The 11,332-nt window shown below is 30.4% G+C and overlaps 1 protein-coding gene across 2 annotated transcripts in view; it reads left to right on the top strand.

Moving 5' to 3' along the window:
* The first annotated feature begins 109 nt into the window (after positions 1-109).
* LOC114327390 (zinc transporter ZIP6) overlaps positions 110-11,332 on the top strand; it is a 182,896-nt gene continuing 171,673 nt past the window's right edge. For both annotated transcript variants that reach the window (XM_028275989.2, XM_028275987.2), the window contains exon 1: positions 110-235. The gene's annotated coding sequence lies outside the window, so the exon portion shown is untranslated. The remainder of the gene's footprint in view (positions 236-11,332) is intronic.

Genomic DNA, 11,332 nt, shown 5'->3' with positions numbered 1-11,332 from the left:
CTATTAACCTCTATTCATATTAAACAACTTTAAAATGAAAATAAAATGTATTTTTTACATTCGTGTTCGTTAAATTGGAACTAGCATTAAGTTGGTAGTAGTTGTAATGCCATTTTTAAAATAGCTTGTCAAGCTTGTGGCTGTGCTGTGGCTTGCTTGATTAGATCAGAGAAGAGAGTGCCTGCACTGGTTAAGCTGGTTAGGACTGTTTAAGAGTATCGTCGGCGACATTGAGGTAAGATATTTTTATATTTATTAAAATTCTGATCATTTTGACCGACAATACGCTACAAAATTAGGCAAACGACATGGTTTCAATTATGGAATGTTATGTAATTCATAAAACGGCGTTTCAGCTCGTAAATCGTGTTAATTATTGTTTACCTTACAAGGTGTTTTCTTTTTTTTTGTGATATTTTTGCGACTTGAGATATTTCGTTGTCATATCTGATTTCCAATTTCCAAAATAAAGTTAGTAAACTAAAACCTATTTTAAAAACTATGTTGGATCTTTAGTACCTATACAATTTATAGGATTATGCATGGGTTTTTTATGACGGTAATAAAATAATTTGAGAGGTCAGAAAGGGTTAAGACAGTTAAGCGAATTAATGTAATTAAGATACTCTTGTACACTTAAAATGTTATTATTTACATATATTAAATAAAAGTAATGTATATTATGGTGATACTTGTCATAAAATTAAATTTACTGCCACAAAAAATTAATTTTTATTTCTCTAAAATTTGGACTAATTACCTATATAATAAAATATAAAAATAATTTTTTTTAAGTTTTACCAATAACAAAAACCAATATTAGCTTTATTTTTGTTTTCTATCTTTTCCTCAGTAGAATGCTGTGCTGTTATAGATAAGAGACTTTATATTTTATTAAATTTTTCTGTTTTATTATTTATATTATAATAGGTATGTTTTATTTCTTCAGCCTTTTACTTTATTTTACAGGTGAATTTCTGTTATGTACAATATTTTTATTTTTAATTTTCGTTGCATTGTTTTGTTAGATGTTGATGACTTGTTTGAATTTTAAACATTTTTTATGTGTTCCATTAGTATGTCTCATGTATGTATTAATTCTCTTCTATATCTATGGAGATACAGCCATAGTCATACATGGTCATACCCTATCCACTCCCAGCATCCATCTCCAAGTATAGTTGATTCACTAATCTGAGATACAGACACAACTGCCTACACTACAATCACAATAAAATGCACTATACAGGGTGTTTCATTGGTAAAGTAACATACGTTAACTGTAGAAAGAGGATACTTAGGCGGTCTCAAAAATACCATACTTAATGGGTCTTACTCCATTAATAACAAACATACTGGGTGTTTTATCTATTTTGCCATTTTCTTAATTGGTTCATAACTTTTTGACCACACTGTATATTTATTTTATATTTGGCAGGCAAATATCATTTAAGGCCTACAATAAATTAATTTATTTACAATTGTAAAAAATCCAGGTCCGGCTTAAAAAATATTGGAAAAATATTCCGACCCCAAAACAACACCCTGTACATTAAATTTTTTTAAAATGGATTTTTCAGTTGAAAAGAGGATAAAAACTAAATTCAGTGGTATACTTTGAATTTTCGGCAAAATGATTATACTGGTGAAATTTGGAATTTGAATTCTGAAATTAAGTGAATTGCAAGAGCTCTAAGTAGAAAAAAATTGAAATACAGCTTACAACTTGTCAACCACACTGTATATTGATTTTATATTTAGGACGCGAATATTCTTTTAGGTGTCCAGTCAATTATTTAATTACAATTATAAAAAATCCAGGTCCGGATTAAAAAATATTGTATAAATGTTCCAACTCAAAAAAACACCTTGTATATTAAATTTTTTTAAAATGGATTTTGCATTTGAAAAGAGGATGAAAAACAAAATTAGTGGTATACTTTGAATTTTCGGCAAAATGATTTTTCTGTTAAAAATTTGAATTCTGAAATTATGTGAATTGCGAAGCTCAAAGTAAAATAAATTAAAATATGACTTAATTTTAATTAATACCATTATTTAATCTAAATTGGTAAAATATTAATATTTGTACACATAACATAAATTTTTGATGACCCCCTCTGTGGCTCAGTGGTAAGAGCGCCTACCTTTGGATCGAAAGGTCTGAATGGTCGTGAGTTCGAATCTCACCAGGAGGGTCAGAAATTTTTCGTTTATTGTAAATTAATTTTTTTTTTTTTTTTATTTAAATTTATTTTGCAATCTGTTGAGTGTCAACAATAAACAAAAGTAATTACATTGACTAAGGACAAGAAAGATTTTACCCACTGGCAAAATCAAAGTACAATTTTTATAAAGTTCTGTACAAAATAATTACATTTCATAACTACTAACTCATTAGTTTAAAAGTTTACTCTAAATGGTAAGTCCAATGGTTTGAACCTCTTTAACCTACGCTGTTCTTGGGAATTGTCTAGGAGGTTAAGTGCAAACTGGTTTTCATGATCCTCCAACTTGGCAATGTAAGCAGCGCTACGTTTTGTGATGACTTCTTGTACCGTATCAGTTTTAAGGTCTCGATGAATAATTCTATTGTTGATGTACCAAGGTGCATTAGTGATGGTTCTGAGGGTTTTTGATTGGAAGCGTTGGATGATTTCGATGTTGGAGTGACTGGCTGTTCCCCATAGTTCCAACCCATATGTCCAGATTGGCATAAGTATTGCCTTATGTAAATTATTGTAAATTAATAAATGAAAATAGTTTCTGTCCTTGTGGGATCGGTACTCACTGGAGGGACTTTCGGATGCAATTAGCGTGTCTTTGCAAAGGCAATGACGTCGACTTTGCAATGTAACAAGACACTTATTCAACACACACAGTACACATGACGCTAGGTAACTAACTACAAAAATTTACCGTACCTACGTATAAAAAAAAATAATTTTTGATGGTGGTAATTTTGAATAAGTACTTTAGTTTTGAATAGTGATTATGCCGCAAATTTTCGCTGTTTTGTTATAATTTTTAGCTATTTTGTTGATTAAAGTGATGTATTCTTTATTGACCCTTTATTATTTATTCATTATTTAGAGACGAAATTCGCCAAAAACTATTTTTCACACATAATAAAAAAACACTAAAATATTAACATTTTACCAATTTAGATTAAATAATGGTATTAATTAAAATTAAGTCGCATTTTAATTTTTTCTACTCTCGCAATTGACATAATTTCAGGATTCAAATTCAAAATTTTACCAGAAAAATCATTTTGTCGAAAATTCAAAGTATACCACTAACTTTGTTTTTCATCCTCTTTTCAAATGCGAATTCCATTTTAAAGAAAATTAATATACAAGGTGTTTTTTGGGTCGGAATATTTACAGAATATTTTTTAAACCGGACCTGGATTTTTTATAATTGTAAATAAATTAATTCATTGGACACCTAAAAGAATATTCGCATGTTAAATATAAAATCAATATACAGTGCGGTTGACAAGTTGTAAGCTGTATTTCAATTTTTTTCTACTTAGAGCTCTCGCAATTCACTTAATTTTCGAATTCAAATTCAAAATTTCACCAGAAAAATCATTTTGCCGAAAATTCAAATTATACCACTGAATTTAGTTTTTCATCCTCTTTTCAACTGAAAAATCTATTTTAAAAAAATTTAATGTACAGGGTGTTGTTTTGGGGTCGGAACATTTTTCCAATATTTTTTAATCCGGATCTGGATTTTTTACAATTGTAAATAAATTAATTGATTGTACACCTTAAATGATATTTGCGTGCCAAATATAAAATAAATATACAGTGTGGTTAAAAAGTTACGAACCAATTAAGAAAATGGCAAAATGGATAAAACACCCAGTATCTTTGTTACTAATGGAGTAAGATCCATTAAGTATGGTATTTTTGAGATCGCCTAAGTGTCCTCTTTCTACAGTTAACGTATGTTACTTTCCCAATGAAACACCCTGTATAGAAATAAAAAAACCAAGACACGTTGAATGTTCGAGGGGCACTCCCAAATCATGATTTAAGAGTGCTCCTCGTGCTTGTTTATTTCTAGTGCATCTTTATTGTGATTGTAGTGTAGACAGTTGTGTCTCAGATTAAGCCAATTGACCATATCTCTGTTCCTGGCTGCTATTCTAGTTATCCACCCTCAACACCTTTTTAGTAGTATTGGTTTTCACTTTGTCTATCCACCTCTTCTTTGATCTTCCTATTGGCTGACTTCCCACCATAGTTACACTAAGCATTCTGCTAGATGTTGTCATCATCCATTCTTATAAAGTGACCTGCCCAGTGCAATATTTTATTTTTGCATAATTTGCTATAGAGGGTTATTTGTAGTATTGATACAACTGGCGGTTGAACCTTATTTTCCATATACTGTTGTCGAAGATGAGTCCCAATTGCCTTCTTTCAAAAGTATTGATAAGGTTTATTGTCTTCTCTTTCATGATCCATGTCTATACTCCATAATATGTTGTTACTAGTCGTATGATACTTTTTATATACCTTGAACTTTACTTCCCTATAGGTCAAACAAGACATATTATTTAATCCCCTTTATAGTCCTGGGCCTCTTCAGGGTACTTATAGATGTCTTTGGATCCAAATACCTCTTGTGACAGAGAAGTATGTTTTGCTAGCAAGCATTATATCTTTCAGTATTTCCTTCTCCTCTCTGCCATCCTCAGTTATTTGTATGGCCAGGTATGTGAGCCGTTTTACTAGTTCAATTTTTGTTGTTTCTTTGTTTGTATTAGCACTTTAGTTTTACATACGTTGACAGCTAGCTCTATTTCTGTTAGTATATTTTGGTATATTCCATCCAATTTTAAGATTCCATTACATATTTTTTAGGGTCATTTCTTTCTTAATATGCTCTTTCTTTTATTTGTTTTTTTTTTTTAATTTTTTTATTCTCAATGTAAATATTTTCTTATAGTGTGACACAAAATATTTGCTGTACTCTACTTTTTTTTATTCCTGAATAACTCCTTTTAGGTAGTAGTGGCTCCAAAAAACAGTTTTGTTTTACAGACAACAAATCTGATGCGATCCAATTAACAAAATCTAGGAAATCTAGTCTAATTATCAATTAGAAGTCAAATTCATTCAAGATTATTATCATAAGATCATACGAGATTATTTATTTATTAATTTTATTTCAATTGAAAATACTTAATTTATTAATCTTCATTTTTAATCTATTTACACACTAGAACATAATATGTACTATATGTATATTATACTAAAAACATATTGTAATTTATATCTAATTATTTTGTACAATTTTTTTTTACATTATTCATAATGTGCACTGTTAAAGTTCAACATATTACTGAATGCCTAAAATTCGAACTTCTATTTAACTACTCCCTAACTCTGTTCTCCAATACCGGGTGTCCACTTATATTTTCCCCATTTTAATTGCCTATAACTTCTAAACGGCTTAAGATAGAAATATGCGGTTTTCGATGAAATGTTTTATTTTAGTAAAAGTTTTGTCTGAATGGATTGAATTTTTTATATCGCTTTTAAATACGAAAAGAAAAATGGCGGATTTTTTAAAAAAACGTTGTTGACTTTTTTTTAATGGAACACCCAGTATATTTTTTTTTGTAAATTGAAAGAAAGGTCATTCACCTATCCAGCGATATAAAGTTTTTCAAAATCGGTTTTAAAATCACTGAGTAATTAATTTTTAAAATGAGCGGTGCAACGTGGATATCACATATCTAAATAACATAACTAAGCAAAATGATATTATGTTATGTGATTTCCACATTGCATCTTTTATTTTAAAAATTATTTGCTCAGTCATTTGACAACCGATTTTAAAAAATTTAATATCGCTGGATAGGTAAATGACCGTTTTTTGAAGCTACAAAAAAATATACTGGGTGTTTCAATAAAAAAAGTCAACAACGTTATTTTTTTCAAAATCCCCCATTTTTTATTTAAAAGCGACATAAAAAATGGTCATTTACCTAAAAACTTAAAAAAACGGTCATTTCCCTATTCAAAGATATAAATTTTTTTAAAATCGGTGGTCAAATGACTGAGCAATTAATTTTTAAAATGAGATGCAATGTGGAAATCACATAACATAATATCAATTTGATTAGTTATGTTATTTAGGTATGTGATATCCACGTTGCACCTCTCATTTTAAAAATTAATCACTCAGTGATTTGACAACCGATTTTGAAAAACTTTATATCGCTGGATAGGTGAATGACCTTACTTTCAATTTCCAAAAAAATATACTGGATGTTCCATTAAAAAAAGTCAACAACGTTTTTTCAAAAATCCGCCATTTTTCTTTTCGTATTTGAAAGCGATATAAAAAATTCAGTCCGTTCAGACAAAACTTAGTCCAAAAGTCCACAGTGGTAGTTATCAAACTCCTCCGATACGTCTAAAGGTGGGAAATTATCAACATTAGGTAATATCACAAGAGAGTGAGAATAAATTCACAATAATTCACAGTTTGAGTATATTTTGTGACTATATATGAGACATAGAGCATACAGCTCATGAGTAAAACTTACTGTCCAGTACTGTGTACCACTATTATTGTGTACACGGTTTCACCCCTATTCAGCGGTCCCCGATTGAGCGGTCTCAATACAGCGGTACCCCGATTCAGCGGTGCCCGATTCAGCGGTCCCCATAAACGCGGTCCCCAATAGAGCGGTCTCAATAAGAAAATAATAATATGACAATGATAAGTAATTAGTTTTATTGTAGGATATTATTTTAACCTATTCTTGTTTGAAAATATACAGGTAATATCTAAGTATCTGGTATATACCCCAGTTAATAGGGAAAAAAATCATCGATTTCAGGTAAAAATGTTCTACAGGGTTTTCAAAGTTTTAAACGTTAGATAACTGATGATAATTCCGTGAAGACGTACAGCTGTTTTTGCTTTTTTTTAAACAATTGCAAAGAATGAAAAAAGCAGTTTTTTTTACTATAAAACGTTTCTTGTACATTTTAGAGAAAAATGTTTCAAATAAATGTAGATCTTAAAAAGTTCTTTAATTTGGTGGTAAGCATATTGTAATATATAAACAATTGACCGAGATAATTGCAAAAACCCTCATTTTTGCAGTAAATTATAAATATTAATAACTTTATTTTTTGCACAATGACGTAAAATTTAATGACTTTAAATTATGTCAATTAATGAGTTATTTAGGTGTGCTAAATTTCAACCAGATCGACCAAATAGTTTACAAGTTATTCAATTTGTTTATCCCAGAGAGCAATTGTTTATACAACTGTTCTTGCCCTACAGTGACTCTGTGAGATATTTAGCAGATCGCAGTCGATTATTTGAGACTTTAATTTTAAGACGTATTAAAAAATTTTTAACATTTTATTGAAATTGTTATTAAAAAAACTGTTTGAAAAGACTTGACTTTTTAGCTTATAAACAATTAGAATAACTTAGATATTTTTTATGTTCCGTGCTTGTATGTAGGCTCAATGAAAAGCTGATGAAAAAATGCATATAAAAAAAGAAAAAATAATTTTATATGTTCATTTTTTATTGTTAAAACTACTGTCCCCAAGAGGGTCCTGTTTTTACTCATTTTCCTGAACGATGTCTCTCAAACGGCATGCTGCAGAACCAAACGCCGCTGAAACGGGTCGGTGGAATCGAGAACCGCCGAAACGGGGACTGCTGAAATGGGTACCGCTGAACCGGGGACTGCTGAAAAGGGTCGGTGGAATCGAGAACCGCTGAAACGGGGACTGTTAAAATGGGGTCTTACCGTGCACACAGAGGGGTCAAATTGTTAATTATTTAAAATTTCAGTCTCAGTTTTAGTTTTTAGTGTTAAACAAGTCCGTGTGTGTGTGTGTGTGTGTGTGTGTGTGTGTGTGTGTGTGTGTGTGTGTGTGTGTGTGTGTGTGTGTGTGTGTGTGTGTGTGTGTGTGTGTGTGTGTGTGTGTGTGTGTGTGTGTGTGTGTGTGTGTGTGTGTGTGTGTGTGTGTGTGTGTGTGTGTGTGTGTGTGTGTGTGTGTGTGTGTGTGTGTGTTTAGATTTATGACCTTGGTTTGAACCAATTGGCCAGCTCAAATTTTTTTTTTATTTTCATAGACACAATTTCCTAATTTTAACTGATATACATTATATTTTAATAATCACAAACATATATTACATACATTACATTAAAAATACATACTAATAAAACACTATTACTAAATATTTATACCAAACCACTAATTGATATTAATTCTTTTTTTTTTCTTTCGCGCTAAGACCTAAACCCGATTCATCCTTGCGGAGGTTTAGGCCTTCTTTGTGATTTTTTGTTTTTTTTTATTGTTTTTTAATATTTATTTATTTATTTTTATTATTTTTTTTTTCTTTTTTTTTTGTTTTTTTTATATATATATTTTTTTTAATTTTTTTTATATATATTTTTTTTTAAATATCAATTTTCATATTTTTTAAGTGGTTATAAACAATTTTATACAAATTTATATTTCGTGTAGATAAAATGGAATTTAAATTGGTGGGGAGAGTAACTCCTACTGTTTGTAGATTCTTATATAACTGTTGATTCAGCATCTGGAAGTTTGCGCAATCGAAAATCACATGCTCTAAAGTACCCAACTCCCCGCATGTGCAGTTTTGAGAAGTGGCCAACCCTAGTTTATTTTTGTGAACTGGATATAAATCATGTTTGTTCCTTGCTCTATTTAAGGTTTTAATGAAGTGCCGATTTGTAATGTCGTTAAACCACGGTTTTCTATAAATTTTTGGTTGGATATCATGAAATCGTACACCTTTAAGAGAGATATCATATTCCAGTTGCCATTGCTCCATTTGTTTTTTCTTAAACCATTGTCGTAGATCAGTGACTGGCATTAATGGTTCTTCTATCGTTTCCCCTGTTGTAATAGCATCCTTGGCAAGTCTATCCACTATTTCATTTCCGTTAATTCCATAAAGAGCCTTAATCCAAACCAAAGAAATTTGTTTACCTGTATTCGTAAGTAACTGGATTGTTTCTAAAATTTTTATAATTACTACTGATGAAGTGCTTGATAATTTAGTTTGTACTATTGTGTCTACCGAACTTTTGCTATCTGTTAATATAACAAACTTATTCTTGTGATGTGATGGATAATAATATACCTCAAAGCTTGAAGAATTGCGATGAGCTCAGCAGTATAACTAGACATTTGATTTGAAAGTTTAAATTTTTTGGATAGATTTTCATTTGAATGGTAAAAGGCGCATCCAGTTGACTCAGCGAATTTGGATCCATCTGTATAAATACAATCGGACTCCGGCCATCTTTTCAGAATTGTTTTCTCAACAAACGTATTTATGTTAAATTGATTAACATGTGGTTCAATATTAACATAATAATAAGGAATTTGTAGTTCTAATAGGTTATAATCACAATTATAAAAGGGAAGGATGTCATTTCTGTAAACCTCGCTATTAAATTGGATTAATAGCTGATAACTGCTTATTACTTTGGGATGAATTTTACGTCGCCAGAAGGGACTATCTATTTTTGAATTGAGGTTTTGTATTTTCTCAGATCTTTTCTGTGCTAGGAGTTTATCCTAGTTTATCAGGTTTATTAGGTTTTACAAGTTTTATTATTACAAGTCCGTGTTTATCAGGTTTTACCATACTCTAGTGGATCTAAATTTTAACAAGTTTTTCTATCTCGTATTTATAATCATCTGTACATAATATCGCATTCAATGTCATGGTTTTAACGTTTTAAATTTATTTTCATCTGTAAATTGTTAAAAATTGATCAATATTAAAGGAAGTTCCAATTATGTTATTATTCTATTGTGTAATACTTTTTAAACAATTGTAATACTATTTAAATGCAAGTATATTCAGTGCAATTTTTTTCTATTGTAAAAATGAAGTTCAATGTCTGATAACAGTTTACCTTGCAATATTCGTTGATGAAACAAAATTCAGTTTTTAGTACTTTGTTTCTGTATCTGTAATCAGCAATTCTAGATAAGTAAGAAGTAGTCCATTCTTTCACGGTTTTTGTTCTGACTTTCAACTCCGATTGAAATTAAACATGTAATACCCATAAGAAACGATTCAAAGAAAAAAGCTATATACTTTTACCCCAGAGGTGAGTGCCACCCCTTGTTAGGGTTGAAAATATTTAATCTTTAAATAACTCCTGAAATCGATAGAGGTTTATAGCTAAAAATGCTATAAAGATCTTTCTTGGTAGGTAAGTTAATATTTTCCAAGTTATTCACGCTTTAAATTTTTGATTTCCTATCTTAAAAATGCACTTTTTTAGATGGGTTTTAAAAAATAACTCAAAAAGAGTACATTTTAGCGAAAAAGTCATAAGCATAAAAACCTTTCAAAATAACAAATCAAATGGTTTTTATTTTATTTTCATTCCGGCTATAAGTACAACCTGCGTTACAACTTGATGCAGAATAAATATATAAATAAATATATAATAAATAAAGAGTTTATTTGAGTTGGCCTGCAATCGAAACTTTTATTATCAAATAACATATTATAACGAGAAAAAAAAAGGATAAAGGCAAGAAAAGAAAAAAAAAAACATGCTCTGAATGCTTTAGTAAGGGACTGGGGAGGCAAGTATGCTAAATTCGTAGTTACTCGAGCTTTATGGGAACCTATTGGGTGGCGAAAATTAGGTACTAAAACCAAAAAAAGTTGAAGTTTTCCATTTTGGTTAGTGGGGACTTCAATTTTTTAAGTTAATTTTCCATTTCCAACAATCGTTTTTTCCGATCACAGCGCCATTTATTCATAATTCGAAAGAATGTCTCGAATAAAAGTTACTTATTTTTACGCAAGGAATCTAAATCTTCAATAAAACATGGGTGCTTCTATTTAAGATTTTAAAGTAATCCCCATCCCACCTCCGTGGTTATGTTTAATGTCATTAGATAAATTTTTAAAAAATATTGAACACATATTTTTCACTTTTTCGATCTGACGTCCATTTCGCGAAATTTGGCTCTTTTTGTGAAACTTTGTGACTCATCCATTTCCTTACGCCTTGCTCAAATCGTCAGATTTTTTAAATATACACTGTTCTGCATGTATTTAACTTACTTTATCTTAATCTGATGATTTCGAGTTTTTCTAAGGCTACGGCTCCACGGGCGAGAAATTGACGCTAGCAGTAGCAGTAAAATGAACTTAAGGTTCCGCGGAACGGAATAGGAATAGCCGAACTGTACCGACTACAGGACTTGTGCGTAGTCGGTTCAGTTCGGCTATTCCCATTCCGTTCCGCGGAACCTTAAGT

This window comes from Diabrotica virgifera, chromosome 4, assembly GCF_917563875.1.
Source record: "Diabrotica virgifera virgifera chromosome 4, PGI_DIABVI_V3a".
Taxonomy (NCBI): domain Eukaryota; kingdom Metazoa; phylum Arthropoda; class Insecta; order Coleoptera; family Chrysomelidae; genus Diabrotica; species Diabrotica virgifera.
The sequence above is the reverse complement of the archived record's forward strand: the minus strand, read 5'-3'. Positions and strand labels throughout refer to the sequence as shown.